This window comes from Dipodomys ordii, unplaced genomic scaffold (assembly GCF_000151885.1).
Source record: "Dipodomys ordii isolate 6190 unplaced genomic scaffold, Dord_2.0 Scaffold170, whole genome shotgun sequence".
NCBI lineage: Eukaryota > Metazoa > Chordata > Mammalia > Rodentia > Heteromyidae > Dipodomys > Dipodomys ordii.
Window position 1 is genome coordinate 2,237,528 of NW_012267386.1, and position 15,493 is coordinate 2,253,020.

A 15,493-nucleotide genomic window follows, 5' to 3' on the forward strand; every position below is an offset into this window, starting at 1 on the left:
GACAGACTTACACAGCTCATCTCCAGCCTTCCAGTGCTTGCAAGGGAAGCTTGACTGATTTTCAGTTCTTTCCTGGTTTTAACTTTGAAGTCTGACCCTTTTCATAGTGTCTTTTAGGATCATATATTTTTCCCTTCCCCTCCTCTATGTGCTCTACGTTAGTTATTAAATGACCGCCTAAACAGAAAAGATCTTCTGGACTTTTTTTTTGACAGATTCTCTCAACCTTTGTTTTTTAAAATGATATAATGCTTCTAAAACTATCTCTTGCTTGATTACATTTACACTAAGCTTATGATCTTACACAGCAACAACTGTATATTAAAGGTATTAAAATGTCTAATATAATGAAATAAAATACAGCTTATAGAAAGATAACGGTAACAAAAAAACTTGACTATGGCTGAATTGGGAAAAGCAAAGTATACTTCAAATCTGGCATATTTTACCTCAGAGAAACTGATATTGATAAAAGTTGGCAGTTGAAAGTAGTTGACATTGGAGTAACTTGCTTATCTATTAAAATGTTCAGTTTACTTTTAAAATTGTTCTGGCATTTTGACATAAAATTTAAAGCTGCAAGTTGCTAGATTATCAGCAAGATGTACAAACTGGAATAAACAAACAATATATAAAGTAGGAGGTTTTTTTCTCCAGTGACATATTTATAGTTTAACATAAATTAGAGGCCTGCTTGAACACCAAATCCAGGACCCTTAGGTGGTTCAGTCAAAGAGGGAAGACCTCCAGCTGGCTCACAACAGAAACGTCCACTCCTTGGCCAGGTTTTGGAACTTGGCCAGCTTTGAGGTCATCTATAATGTCTTCAATATCTTTAGGTGTCAGATCCTCATAATAATTGTCATTTATTTGAACCATTGGTGCATTAACACAAGCCCCTAAACATTCCACCTCTGTAAGAGTGAAAAGTTTGTCTAGTTTTGTCTCCCCAACCTTCAGTCCAAGCTTTTTCTGAATGGCATCCAGTATGCTGTCAGAGTTAAGAAGCATGCAAGGTGTGGTAGTGCAGACCTGAACGTGGTATTTTCCAACTGGCTTTCAATTATACATTGTATAAAAAGTTGCAACTTCATAGAGTCTCATTGGAGGTACTTGTAAAACTTCTGCAACCTTGTTCATAGCAGAGATGGGCAACCACCCATTCTGCTTTTGGGCTAAATCCAGGACTGGAAGCACACCTGCTGCTTTGTGTCATTCTGGATAGTTTTTCACAGTTGCTTCTATTCTCTTACAGTTTTCTGGTGTGAAATCAAATGGGACATCTGGGTTCTTCTCAGGTATATCTCTGTGCACAAATAAGGCCCCTCCAGCACCATTTTGCACAGATGACTTACGCAAATTCCTTATTTGTCTTCCCCACTGGGCAGTGAGGCTGGCTGCTCTGGCCTGAAATGCCAGGGAGAACATGGCAGGCCCTCTTCTGGACATTTATGACTTTTCAGTTACCTTAATTGGGACTAAAGCAAGGGTGTTTTTTTTTTCATTTTTTTCTTTGTTTTTTTAATTGAGGAAGGGAGAACTCACTACCTAATTCTAAGGGGAAAAAGAGCTTTGCACAACTTTTTTCTTTCTTAATGTATAAACAATAGGACATTGTTTTCCTCACAGTCCAAGTCATGGCATCCTCACCTCTCGATTGATGTCTGTTGCCTTACTGCATCCTCAATGCTCAACAGGCAGGCAGAGAGCACACCTTCTTTTTTTTCTTTTTTTTTTTTTTTGTGGAACAGTCCTGGAGATTGAACCCAGGTCTTGTGCTCCCTCCCTAGGCATTTTTTTTCAGTCCTGGGGCTTGAACTCTGGGCTTGGGTGCTATCCCTCAGCTCTTCACCTCAAGGCAAGTGCTCTTCCGTTTTGCCACAGTACCACTTCCAGTTCTGTATTGGTTTATTGGAGATAACAGACACATGGACTTTCCTGCCTGGGCTGGCTTTGAACAATGATCCTCAGATCTTAGCTGGATTACAGGCGTGAGCCACCAGCGCCCAGCTTTCCTGGGTTTTTGTTGTGCACAAGGCAAGCATTCCATCACTTGAGCCACAGCTCTATTTATGATCTTTTTGTAGTTTATTGGAGATAATAGTTTCACAGACTTGACTGCCCAAGCTGGATTTGAGGTGATTTCCTTCGAACAGCCGCCTGAATAGCTAGGATTTCAGGCATGAGCCACAGGCACCCAGATAACACAATTTTGATTTATTTTCTAGGTTGGTGTATTGTGGTGAAGATTAAGAACCTTCTTAAAACCCTACCAAGACCATCCACAGAGTCATAACTTAGGTTCAACTATATCTGATGCTTCTTTAGGGAACAGAAAGAAAAGTTTTTCCTTAATAATAAATTCCTATGAAATACCAGACAATATGTATGATTACTAGTGATTTTGTTACATAAAATCTGTGCATCTTCTGTCATTTTAAAATTATTCTAGATTTAATGCTATTCCGTGTATAATGAATTTTCTCAGTTTTTGTTTCAAAATCAAAATGCAGAGTTTATTGTGTCTGCTTAACTAGACTTTGTAAAACACAACACTGAAAGGAAGTCAAGTTTCTGTTAAACAGCTGTCAGTGTGGCATGAAGAATAATGTGATGTTGTTTTGAAACAGCTGAATTCTTCTACCTGTAGTTAAAAAGACTATGTATTTATGCAGGAGGTATTTTTTCGTGCGAGTATGTGTGTGTGTGTGTTTGTGCATATGTGAGTTTGTGATGTATTTTTGTGTGCTAGTTCTGGTGTTTGATATGGTTTTTGTGGATCTACTTGGCTATTTGGTCAGTGCTAGCACTCTACACCTTGAGTCACAGTTCTACTTTCATAGACAACAGGGTTTGCATTGTTTAGTTTTGGTTTTGTGCCAGTCCTGGGATTGAAATTGGCCTTGTCTGCTTTTGAGGAGCTAGGCTTATAAGCATCAGGCACTGGGGCCCCACAGGCAGTTTTTAATCGTGGGCTCTCTGGGTGGGCTTCAGGGATTAGTAGAATGCCTTAAGAAGCAAACAGGATTTTATATGTGTTTGCGTTCCTTGTGTTGATCAGTTCATATTCCAGATAAAAATCACTTCCCACAGTGCATTTAAAAAACAAAGCAAAACAGAAAAACCTCTTGTTTGCATATCTTGGAATTTATTTCAATTAGCGTCATTTTATATGGTCATATGTACACAGCTATTGAGTATTGTGATCCCCTGCTAGGACTATCCTAAACATAAACTAATAACTACAAATGAGGGAAACCACAGAGCCTGTGTTTCTTTAGGTCTGGGTTACTTTACTTCATACGATTTTTTTCCAAGTCTTTCCATTTCTTTACGAATAAGGTGATGCCATTCTTTCTGACGGAAAGCATAGAATTCCATTGTGTATATATACCACATTTTCTTGATCTATTCATCTACTGAGGGGCATCTGAGGGTTGGTTCTATATGTTACCATCTTAGGTAGATAATGCTGCAATGAACATAGTTGTGCTGGTAGCTTTCGTGTGGCCATTTTTGTGGTCTTTGGGGTAAATGCCCTGGAGTGGGATTGCTGGGTCATAGGGGACTCCAGACTGCTTTCCAAAGGGTTGAACCAGTTAACATCCCCACCAACAGTGTAGTAGTGTTCCCTACAAATGAGTACATTTCTTTTTGAACAGTCTTACTTACCCCGCTCTGTCACTTTTCCCAGTCCCCCTCTCTGGACTCCCCTCCATGGTCTGGTTCTTAGAAATCCAGTTCTACCACTGTGAATGGTATAATCTTGTCATAGTTCTCTCACTAATGAGCTCCATCCTTTTGGCTAATGCACAGCTTTTATTGCTTACATCACTGCTTTGAAATATAAATAGAAAAAGTACCAATCTTGTTCTTAAGGAATTTATAATCCAAATTTAGTAAGCAATATGACCAGGTAATAAATTAGGATATGGCAATCACTCCATCAAGAATTATAAGTTCAAGTCCGGATGATTTTAACAGAAGAGTCCATCCATTTGAGGGCTCAACACATGTGGCTTTGTTTGAGAAGATAGAATTTTTAGATGGGTTGTTTGATGTTGCTCCAACAGTATCAGTTTTTTAAATGTTCAATGCTTAAACAGTTGTACAAAGCGGTTACAATTCCATAAGTACAGGTATGAGCAAAATGAATCTTGACCAGTGTCAGTCCTTTCATTGTTTTCCTTCATTTTCACCCTCCCATTCCTACCCTCAAGTTACATAGTTCAGTTTTTACATAATGTACATTTCATATAATGACTGTTTTGCTCACCCTTTCTTCCCTCTATATATGTCTCCCCTCACTTGTCTCCCCTTCCAAACATGTTTCTGTTTGTTAAGTAGTTTATTATTTGTTCAGAAGAACAACACCTATGTAATCTTCCTAAGTAAATAATTTTTCGTTAGTTGTGTATATGCATAAAACCCTGTATAGGTTATCATGCATGTTTTTATTTTAGAACTAGATTATACCTGAGAAAAAACATGTGTTATTTGCCTCTCTGAGCCTGACTTACATCATTTACTGTAATTTTTTCAAGATCTATCTCTTTCCCCTCAAGGGACTTATTACTCTTTGTAATAGATGAGTAAAATTCCATTTTCTGATCCTCTCATCCTTTGTAGAGCATCTGGGCCCCTTCTCGAACTTGGCTATGGTGAACAGTGCTGCAGCCAGCATGGATGTGCAAGCATCTTTACTGTCTCCTGACTTGTAATAATCTTGGTAAATGCCCAAGAGTGATAACACTGGATGCTAGGGTAATTCTATGTGTAGTTCTTGTTGAGTCTCCAAATTGCCTTACGGAGTGGTTGTGCTAGTTTACATCCACACCACAGTGCAAAGAGTTCCTCCCACCTCCCCTGGATGCCCACCAGGATTTGTTGTTGTTCATATTCTCTCTGGAGTAAGATGGAATCTCAATGTTGTTTTGAATTCCAGTTCCTTTGTGGCCAGGCATGTTGAGCATTTCCTCCCTGTGTTTACTGGCCATTCTTGCTTCTTCTGAGAAGTCTCTATTTAGCTCCTTTGTCCATGTATTAATTGGGTTATTTATTTGGGGGAGGGTTAATTTCTTGAATTCTTTGTATATTCTGGGTATTAGGCCCATGTCAGATGTATAGCGAGTAAAGGTAGCCCCCTCTGTAGCCTGTCTTTTTAGCTTACTAATTCTGTCCTAGCTGTGCAGAACGTTTTTAGCTTGATGCAGTCCCCTTTGTAGAGTGCCCTATTTGCCGACTTCCTAGAACTCTCCTTAGAAGGTTCCAGCCTATGCCAATGAGTTCTAATGTTTCTCCCACTCCTCAGTGTTTTTTCAAGGTTTCGGGTCTGACATTGAGGTGGCAGACAGGGATCCAATTCCAGTGTTTTACCCATGAATATCCAGTTTCCCCAGTGTTCTACCCATGGATATCCAGTTTTCCCAACATCATTTGTTGTAAACGCTGTGGTTTTTTTCCATCTTACATTTCCGGCTTGCTTGTAAAATGTTAGATGGCTATAGTTTGTGGGTTTATTTCTAGGTCTTTTATTTGACTCTGTTTTTGTGGCAGTACCAAGCTGTTTTCCTTACTACAACTTTGTAGTTGAGTTTGAAGGCTAGAGTTGCTACACCTCTAGCATTACTTAAAAAAAAAAATCAAAGATTCCTTGTGTGAGTCTGGACCTTTTTGGTTCCCTATGAATTTTTGGTTTTCTCTATCTTGGTGAAGAATGACATGGGATTGAAGTTTTAGATAGCCTTTAGCAATATGGACATTTTCTCAATATAAGTTGCACCAATCCATGAACATGCTTGGTCTTTCACTACTGTCTTCTTTAACTTCCTTCTTCAAAATTCCATAGGTTTTTTTTCCCACTTAATTGGTTAGACTTATTCCTAGATAGTTTTTTTGAGACTACTGCAAATGGAATTGTTTTCCTGATTTCCCTCTCTGCACATTGCTGGTATGCAGAAAAGCTATTGATTTTTTGTGTGTTAATTTTGTGCTTTACTACTTTGCTGAAGTAGTTGATCAGCTCTAGGTAGTGTGGGCATGGATTCTTTAGGGTCCTTTTAGTTACAAGAACATGTCATCTGCACATAGGGATAGTTTGACTTCTTTGTCTATTTGTATCCCTTTTCTGTCTTTCTCTTGTCTCATTGTTATGGCTTGGAATTCCAGTATTCTGTCATAAAGGATTGGACAGAGTGGACATCATCATCTTTTTCCTGATTATAGAGGAAATGGTTTTAGCTTTTGAACATTTAGTGTCATGTTGGCTGTAGGTTTGTCATATATTGGCTTTACTATGTTGAGGTTTGTTCCTTCTATTCCTAGATTCTCCAGAGCTTTTATGATAAATGGATGTTGGATTTTGTCAAAGGCCTTTTCTGCATCTGTAGCTGATCAGGTGATTCTTGTCAGAGGCTCTGTTAATGTCATGTATTATGTTTATTGATTTACATATATTGAACCAGTTTTGCATTTCTGGGCTGAAGGAGACTTGATCTTCATGAATGATTTCTTTGATTAATTGTTGAATTCAGTTACCAAGTATTAAGGAGCCTTGTTTGGGATGAATATAATGCTGGCTTCATAGAATGATCTTTTCCTTTATATATCATGGTAAAGTTTGAAGTGTACTGGTGTTAATTCATTTTTAAAGGTCTTACGGGATTCACTTGTGAATCCATCTGATGTAAGTTTGCAAGACACAGTCCCAAAAATATCCAGGAAAACTCAGGCTAGAGCCATGACCAAATGGTAGAGCACCAACTAGAAACCGTGGACCTTAAATTCAAATCTCAAAACAGGCAGAAAAGGAAAATAGACTTCCATTACTATAATGTCCAAGAGTTAGTACTTATATTTCATTTATTTTTATCTTAGAAAATATATGAAGTGTTTACCAAGAAATATGCTACTAAATGTGAAATTTTAAACAGCAGCAAATTATTTTATACTTATTTGGAGGATGACAGGAAATAAATTTTACATTCTTGAATTTCCAGCAAATATTGACTCTTTTTTGCTTTTCTGGTTTTTATTTTATTTTTTTGAGTATTGTTTATGTTATTAAAAAGAATATAGTTTCTTTTTTCTTTCATTTTTATGCCAGTATTGAGGCTTGAATTTAGGGCACTCTACTACATTGATCTATAGCTCTACTTCTGTCTTTTTTTTTTTTTTTTGTCGGTTGTGGGGCTTGAACTCTGGGCCTGGGTGCTGTACCTGCGCTCTTCAGCTCAAGGTGAGCACTCTACCTCTTAAGCCACAGCGCCACTTCTGGTTTTCTAGTGGTTTATTGGAGATCTGAGTCTCATGGACTTTTCTGCCTGGGCTGGCTTTGAACTGAGATCCTCAGATCTTAGCCTCCTGAGTAGCTAGGATTACAGGTGTGAGCCACCAGCACCCGGCTACTTCTGTCTTTTTGATAGTTAACCGGTGATATGAGTCTCATAGACTTTCTTGCTTAGGCAGGCTTTGAACCATGGTGCTCAGATTTCAGCTTCCTGAGTAAGTTGGATTACAGTCTTGCACCAACAGTGCCTGGCTTTATTTCTAATCTTAATGCTAGGAAAGTACCAAATAACTACATATTTTCTAAATCAAAGCTCACCCTGATTTTACCATTCAAAGTCACCCAATTAACATTTGGCTTTCATTCTTCTAGTTGTTCAGTTTATATGTTATAAAGATAACACATGTTTTAAAGGAAGATAGAAGAAATATGTTTTTGTCACATTGTAGGTTGAATATGCCCACCAAAGTTTATGCATCAGCAACTTAATTCCTAGGGCCACAGAATGGGGAAGTGAGTCTACTGTGAGGTAACTGGGTTGTAAGAGCTCTGCCTATTCAAATTCATTATGTCACCAGCACAGGACTGGGTTAATCAGCCCCCTTGTGTCCTTCGGCTCTCTTCTTCTCTGGTTTTGACCCTTCCTTCTTCCAAGAAATGATGCAGCAGGAAGGCCCCCAGCAGCTGTGGTTCCTCAGCCTTGGCCTTGTCCGCCTCAAGAGCCACAAGGAATACATTCCTTTAGACATGTCTCAGGGTGTGGTGTTCAGTTACAGCAACCTAAAGGATAATAAGATGCTTGATTTAAAAAAATAATGTGGGGGCTGGGAAGGTGGCTCAGTGGTAGAGCGCTTGCCTTGCATGCTCGAGGCCCTGGGTTCGATTCCTCAGCACCACATAAGAAAAAAGCTGGAAGTGGCGCTGTGGCTCAAGTGGTAGAGCACTAGCCTTGAGCTGAAGAGCTGAGGGACAGTACCCAGGCCCAGAGTTAAGGCCCCATGACCGGACCCAAAAAAAAAAAATAATAATGTGAATGAACTATTAAGCCTGAATTTAGTAATGGCAGCTCAGATATACTTCATGTGCTTAAGCAATTTTAAAATGACAACTACATGTATAAGAGATTACTGATAGTATTTTTGAATATGTCTTTGAATTAAATTCCCAAGGTAGAGATGGAGGTTTAAAGTTTTCTCTGGGCAGGAGAGAATTCTTTAAGGGCCCGCATCCAAGTCCTCAGTGCAAACTCTAGTACTACGCAAAAAGCCAAGAAGAAAAATAAGCAAACCTTACAATCTAGGCATGTACCTACAATCCTAGCCGATTGAGAATCAGAATTAAAGGATTATGGTTTGAGGCCAGCCTGGACAAAAGATTCACACAACCACATCTCAATAACTGTTTACTGTTATGTGGCTCTTATGCCAGCTATCCAGGAAGCTGAGACCAGAAGGATAATGTTTCTAGACCAACCAAGGGAAAAAGTTCACAAGACCCCCATCTTGACAACAAAAGTTAGATGTGGTGGTACATGCCTGACATCTCAGCTATGGTAGAAAGTATAAACAGGACAAGGATAAAACAGGTCAGCCCAGGGAACATATCTCAAAACTAACCAAAGAGAGTGAGGTAGTGTTGCACAGTGATAGAGCATCTCCCTGTCCAGAATGAAGCCTAGGGTGCAGATCCCAGTACGACCAATAGAAAATGTGGTCTTCTTTAGACATTGTACTTGGACAGGTGGGGTGGGTGACACCAATCTCTGCATAGGAGAATAAAAGTTGGGAGGCAGGTTCAAGTCTGCTGACATCTGAAATGTGATTAATAACTGAATATCAAAGCCATCCCTACATGGTAGGACTAAAAGCATATGGAAAGAAAGGAAGATGGTTACTGAGCAACCATCACCAACTCAGAGCTAATCACAGAGGGCCAGGTTTAGGAAGCAAGAAACTGCCATTGTGGTTGCATTGGTAAGCTCATATTTGCTCTAGTACAGCTGCCATTGTCCTTCTATTCTTGCAGATCTTTCCCACACTGAATTCCAGACTTTGCTGTCTAGCTCTGTGTGCGCTGATGCTAGGGCTTGAACTCAGGGTCTGTCAGTTTTCCCTGAGCTTTTCTGCTCAGAGCTAGCACTATAACGCTTGAGCCACAGATCCATTTTTGCCTTTTTGGTGGTTAATTGAAGATGATTCTCAAGGATTTTTCTTCTTGGGTTGGCTCTGAACTATAAACCTCAAAGTGTAAGTGAGCTACCAGCCCCTGGCTAAGACTTTTTCATTTGACCTTTATTTCTGATTAGGTAACTATTTCACTTCACTTGTTTATTTCCTTTTCATTTTTGCAATTTTCTATCAGTTCAAGTTCTCAGGTCTAGTAGAATTAGAAAAGCATTTGAAGAGCTTGAACATGGCTGACCTTGTTAAAGTTTTATTAATTTGTACCTGTTGCTGTTCACACAATGAGACTTGGGAATGTAGTACCTGGTAGGCAGAAAGTGGACCACCCCATGTAGGTATGGACAAAGTTTATTAAAACATCATATGCTTATAGACAGCATAGAGGCATAGAAAGTAAGTCTGTAGTCATGGGACAATCACAGGACAATCATAGGATGGAAAGTTAGCCTTAAGCAATTTTTGGAACACCTCCCCTAGGGACCTACTGAAAGTCTGTGATTGACAGAAAGGAAGCTATACTTATACGAGGCTTGTGATTGGGATGTCTGTGCGTGTGGTGCATGTGTGTGCATGTGTGTGCTGGTACTGGGTCTTGAACTCAGGGCCTCTTCTCTCATTTGGTTTTTTCCCTCAAGACTAGCATGATAGTGCTTGAGCCATACTTGCTCTTCGGATTATTTGCTGGTTAATTGGAGATGAGTCTCACAGACTTTCCTGTCTGCACTGTGCTTTCAAGCCTCCAACCTCCATCCTCAGATCTCAGCCTCCTGAGTAGCTAGGATTACAAGTGTGAGCCCCAGCAGCCAGCCACCCAAGGGTTGTATGAATAATTCTACTTTACCTTAAGTGTTGGTTGTGCCACTGTGAAGACGTTCACTGTACTTCCTTTTCTTTTTCTTTTTTCGTTGGTCCATTTATTTTATTTTATTTATTTATTTTTGAGTCCAGTCGTGGGGCCTGAACTCTGGGCCTGGGTGTTGTCCCTCAGCTCTTCAGCTCAAGGCTAATGCTCTACCATTTGAGCCACAGCACCACTTCCGGCTTTTTTCTTTTTGCTTATGTGGTGCTGAGGAATCGAACCCAGGGCCTCATGCATGCAAGGCAAGTGCTCTACCACTGAGCCATCTTCCCAGCCCTGGTCCATTAATTTTAATAACCTGGTGCTTACAGAGACAACCTTTATCACGGGGAAGGCTTGTTAGCCTGTTTCTGTCCCTTAGGGTTTTTTTAGAAGTACACAGTGGATTATTTTATCTCTTACAGAAAGCTCACTTAAAGCAGGGGATGTTTATTTATATAAATATTATTTGTTTAAGGATCAGAGCAATGTTTTAATTTGGTAGTTCAAAGAAAGTTATGATAATACCTACTATTATCCTTTGCATCTGAGTATGAAAGTGGAGAGGACAGAAGCACAGTGAATGAGCCAGGCCCGGTGGCTTATGCTAGTAATCCTAGATACTCAGGAGGCTGAGATCTGAGGATCGCAACTCAAAGCCAGCCCAGGCAGGAAAGTCTGGGAGATTATCTCCAATTAACCACCAGAAAACCAGAAGTGGAGCTGTGGCTCAAGAGGTAGAGCACTCTCCTTGAGCTAAAGAGCTCAGGGATGGCACCCAAGTCCAGAGTTCAAGCCCTAGTACTGGCGCACACACACACACACACACACACACACACACCACCACCACCACCACCACCAATAAAATGAAAGGGCAGAGTGGCTGTCTTTGTTGCCCCCCCCCTGTAACCCCTCCCCCCGCCTTTTCCTTCCTCCCGTCTGTCCTTGAGTTCTCCAGCTTCAACTCAGTCTTCTATTCCATCCACATCAGCCTCTTAGTCAGTCTTATCAAAGGCTCTCAGGAATGACTCTGGGCACTGTGCAGAACAAGATTCATTGGGCCCAGTTCCCTCTCTCTCAGGACAGAGATCTGCAAAGGTCATTTCCACGGCAACCTGAGCCTGCCTGTCCTTTCATCCTCACTTCAATCTCAAGGGCACTGGGCACTTGCCACTGCTCACTGAGATAGGCTCTGGCAAATGCCTCTCTACAGGGCCTTCTGTGCCAGGAGCTCATCAATCTACTAATCAAACAGATTATGGTCCATTTTTGTTGTTGTTATTAATCTGTCATGAGGCTTTAACTCAGTGTCTGAGCTCTATTCCTGAGCTTTTTTTGCTCAAGGCTGGCACTGTTTTATTTGAGCCACAGCTCCACTTCCCGCTTTTTGGTGGTTTATTGGATCTGAGTCCTGCTGGCTTTGAACCTTGATCCTCAGATCTCAGCCTTCCTGAGTAGCTAGGATTACAGGTATGAACCACTGCCACTGGGCTCACCATCAGATTCTGTAGCATGCAATCTATTGTTCAAAGTTTATCATCATGAGAAGATGATTATAATGATGAAGAACAACCAAGATAAAAGCTGTTGTCCTGTGTTATTTCTACAGCTCTTAAAACCTCTACTTTGGGCCAAGTGCAGGTGGCTCACATCTGTAACCTTCGCTACTCAGGAGGCTGAGATCTGAGGATCAAGTTTCAAAGCTGACTCAGGCAGGAGAAAGTCCATGAGTGAGACTCTTATCTCTAATTAACCACCAGAAAACTGGAAGTGGTGCTGTGGCTCAAAGTGGTAGACTGCTCTCCTTGAGCTGAAGAGCTCAGGGTCAGTGCGTAGGCCCAGAGTTCAAGCCCCGCAACTGACTAAAAAAACGAAGAAAAAAGAAAGACAGACAGAGAGAAAAAGGAAGAGAAATAGAAAGAGAGAAAGAAAGAGAAGGGAGGGAGGGAGGAGCAAAGGAGGAAGAAAGGAAGAAAGGAAGGAAAAAAGGGAGGAGGGGAGGAAGAAGGATTTTTACCTTGGCTCACAACCCAGCTAGAGATTGGAACCTTTCCTCACATATATTCCCTGAGCAACTCACAAACACTAAGCCATAAAAAGAAGAAAAAGGCTGACTCTGCTGGTGTTCCATGCTGCAGAATTTCACAAATGCCTGTGGCCTCACCAAAATGAACTGTCTGAATAAAGCAAAGAGAAAGAGTGAGGAGAATCTGAAGACTGGCTGAGTTCAGGGTCCTCCCTGCAGAGCTTCCTGCTGGCTTTCCTCTTTGGCCCTCTCCCCAGGGAGCTCCATTCAAGTCAGAGCAAAGGTTGTATGAATACATAAAAGAAAAGAAAAGATCATCTTTGCCTGCTTAATTCACTTTCATGTTAGTTTATTTTCCCTTTTTTTGTTGGTCATGGGGCTCAAACTCTGGGCCTGGGTACTGTCCCTCAGCTCTTCAGTTCAAGGCTAGCACTCTACCACTTGAGCCACAGCGCCACTTCCGGTTTTCTGGGGGTTAACTGAAGATAAAGTCTCTCAGATTTTCATTGTCCAGGCTGGCTTTGAATTGTGTTTCTCCAATCTCAGCCTCCTGAGTAGCTACGATTATAGGCCTGAGCCACCAGCTCCTGGCTATTAGTTTATTTTCAAAACAACTTCCTTCCTCTTCCCTAATTACAGAAGTCGTCTAGCTCCTGGTAAAGTCCTGATTGTTCCCAGAGGCACACTGGCTAGGTCAAAACGCAAGACATGGCCTGGCATCAGTGGCTCACATCTGTAACGCTAGTGACTCAGGAAGCTGAGATCTGAAGATCATGGTTGGAAGCCAGCCTGGGCAGAAAAGTCTTATCTCCAGTTAATGAGCAAAAAGCTATAAGTGGAGCTGTGGCTCAAAGAGTAGAGCACTATCCTTGAATGAAAAAGCTAAGAGGCAGCGTCCAGGATTTTTGTTTTGTTTTTGCTCTTTAACACTTTCTTCTTGAGAATTAGATTTTGAAAGACTATTTTTCCCCAGCTAGCATAATTACAGGTGATCTTTTGGAGTTAGCAATTGGTTGTATCAGACTTTCTTCTTTTTTTTTTTTTTTTGGGTCCGGTCGTGGTCCTGAACTCTGGGCCTGGGCGCTGTCCCTGAGCTCTTCAGCTCAAGGCTAGCGCTCTACCACTTGAGGCACAGTGCCACTTCTGGGTTTTTTCTTTTTGCTTATGTGGTGCTGAGGAATCGAACCCAGGGCCTCATGCATGCAAGGCAAGCGCTCTACCACTGAGCCACCTTCCCAGCCCAGACTTTCTTTTTTTTCTTTTTCTTTTTTTCTCTTTTTCTTTTTTTTGTCAGTTGTGGGGCCTGAACTCTTGGGCCTGGATGCTGTCCTTCAGCTCTTTAGCTTGAACTAGTGCTCTACCACTTGAGCCACAGAATCTTATACTGTTGAAAATTTAAGTTAGAAGAGCATTTTATCCCTTTGCAGGTAATAAGAAAACGTATTTTAGTACTTTAATTGAATTATGCAGGATTAATAGAAATTTGGTTAAAAGGCATTTAATTGCCTGGCACTGGTGGCTCAGACTTGTACTCCTAGCTACTCAGAAAGCTGAGATCTGAGGTTTGTAGTTTATAGTCAGCCCAGGCAGCAAACCTTGTTGTTTGTGAGACTCTTATCTCCACTCAACCAGCCAAACTTCATATGTAAAACTGTGGCTTAAGTGGTACAGCACCACCTTGAGTGAAAAAGCTAAGGTTCAGCACCCAAGCTCTGAGTGGCTCAAACTATATTCCCAGCTACTGAGGAGGCTGAGATCTGAGGTCATGGTTTGAAGCCAGCCCAGGCAGACAAATCTGAGATACTTGTATGTGTAAGGTCTGCACGACACCTCCCTACTTCTTGGCTAAGTTTCCATCCAGTATCTGTTACCTAGGTAACTGGCAGACTTTCCCCTCCTGCTAGGTCACCTCTGATCACAAGCCTCCCATCTGACCTCTGGAGGGTCTCAGACCCCGAGGTCACATCCAGATCCAGTGTGGCTACAACTCTTCCTGTCCCTGGCCTAGATAAGTCCTGGCCCAGGGGGTCACCCCCCTTCCTTTTCCGCCATGCCTCTCCACCATGCATGGCTGGGGCAGCAGTTTGGTAAATAAACTTCTCCTGCCTGAATAGCACATTGGCTACCTAATGAAACCAACCTATTTAATATCTTACAGTATGAGTATTCACTTAATCAGCAAAAGCTGGGAATGAAGCTTTAGCACAGGTGGTAGAGTGTCAGCCGTGTGTGTGTGTGTGTGTGTGTGTGTGTGTGTGTGTGTGTAATCTAAGAGTGTGAAGCCTTGAGCAAAAAGACTATCTCTGAATACATTCCTATCTGACATGTCAGAAGCAAGCACTTCCACTAGTGAATTTGGGTGAATTTGGAGTGGGGAACAATTCAGCCTTTTGTATTCCCTCAGTCAGTGAGTGGAAAAGCACCAAGACTGGTATGCTCCATTTACCTTCATGAAATGCCCACGTCAGCATCTAAGAGCAGTTCTTACGTTCTTACCCTTTCTTAGAAAAGCAAGGACATAAACAAAATGGCAACACAGAACAGGCATTCCTGTAATCTCAGTTCACCTACCACTGAATTACCGTTCAGCCCATCCTGCCTTTTGCAAACTACACATGCCAGAAAAGATGAGCCTGCTACAATTACAGGTTCTTGGGCTGTCTGCCTTTGGTAGATTTCAAAATAGCACAGTTGACTGCTTCAAATCAGAAAACAAAACAAAATCACTAGTCTTCTACTCCCAAGTCACACAAAGTCACCTCTGTCTACTGAATCCAGCACCTGTTATCTGCTCCCTTTGTGTCATTCTTGGCTGGTCTCAGCTGCCAGCAGTGAGCAATGAGTTTGCTGAAACAGGCAGGGATTAAGGAAACTCATTGGAGGGCTAAGACAAGAACCTCATTTCCAATTTGGACACAGACAGTGTAAATAGATCAAAACAACTGAGATGAAGGAGGGGAGTGTTTAGAATCAGGCATCAAGGAAATGGGATTTTTTTGTTGTTGGTGGTGATCATGAGGCTTGAACTCAGGGCTTGGGCGCTGTTCTTGTGCTTTTCAGCTCAAGGCGGGTGCTCTGCTGCTTGAGCCACAGCACCACTTCTAGTTTTCTAGTGGTTTATTGGAGATAAGAGTCTCATGGACTTTTTTGCCAGGGCT

The 15,493-nt window shown here is 41.4% G+C and overlaps 1 pseudogene; it reads right to left on the bottom strand.

The window, feature by feature from the left end:
• Positions 1 to 557: 557 nt before the first annotated feature.
• On the bottom strand, positions 558 to 1,428 carry LOC105998693 (annotated as a pseudogene).
• Between the last annotated feature and the right edge of the window lie 14,065 nt (positions 1,429 to 15,493).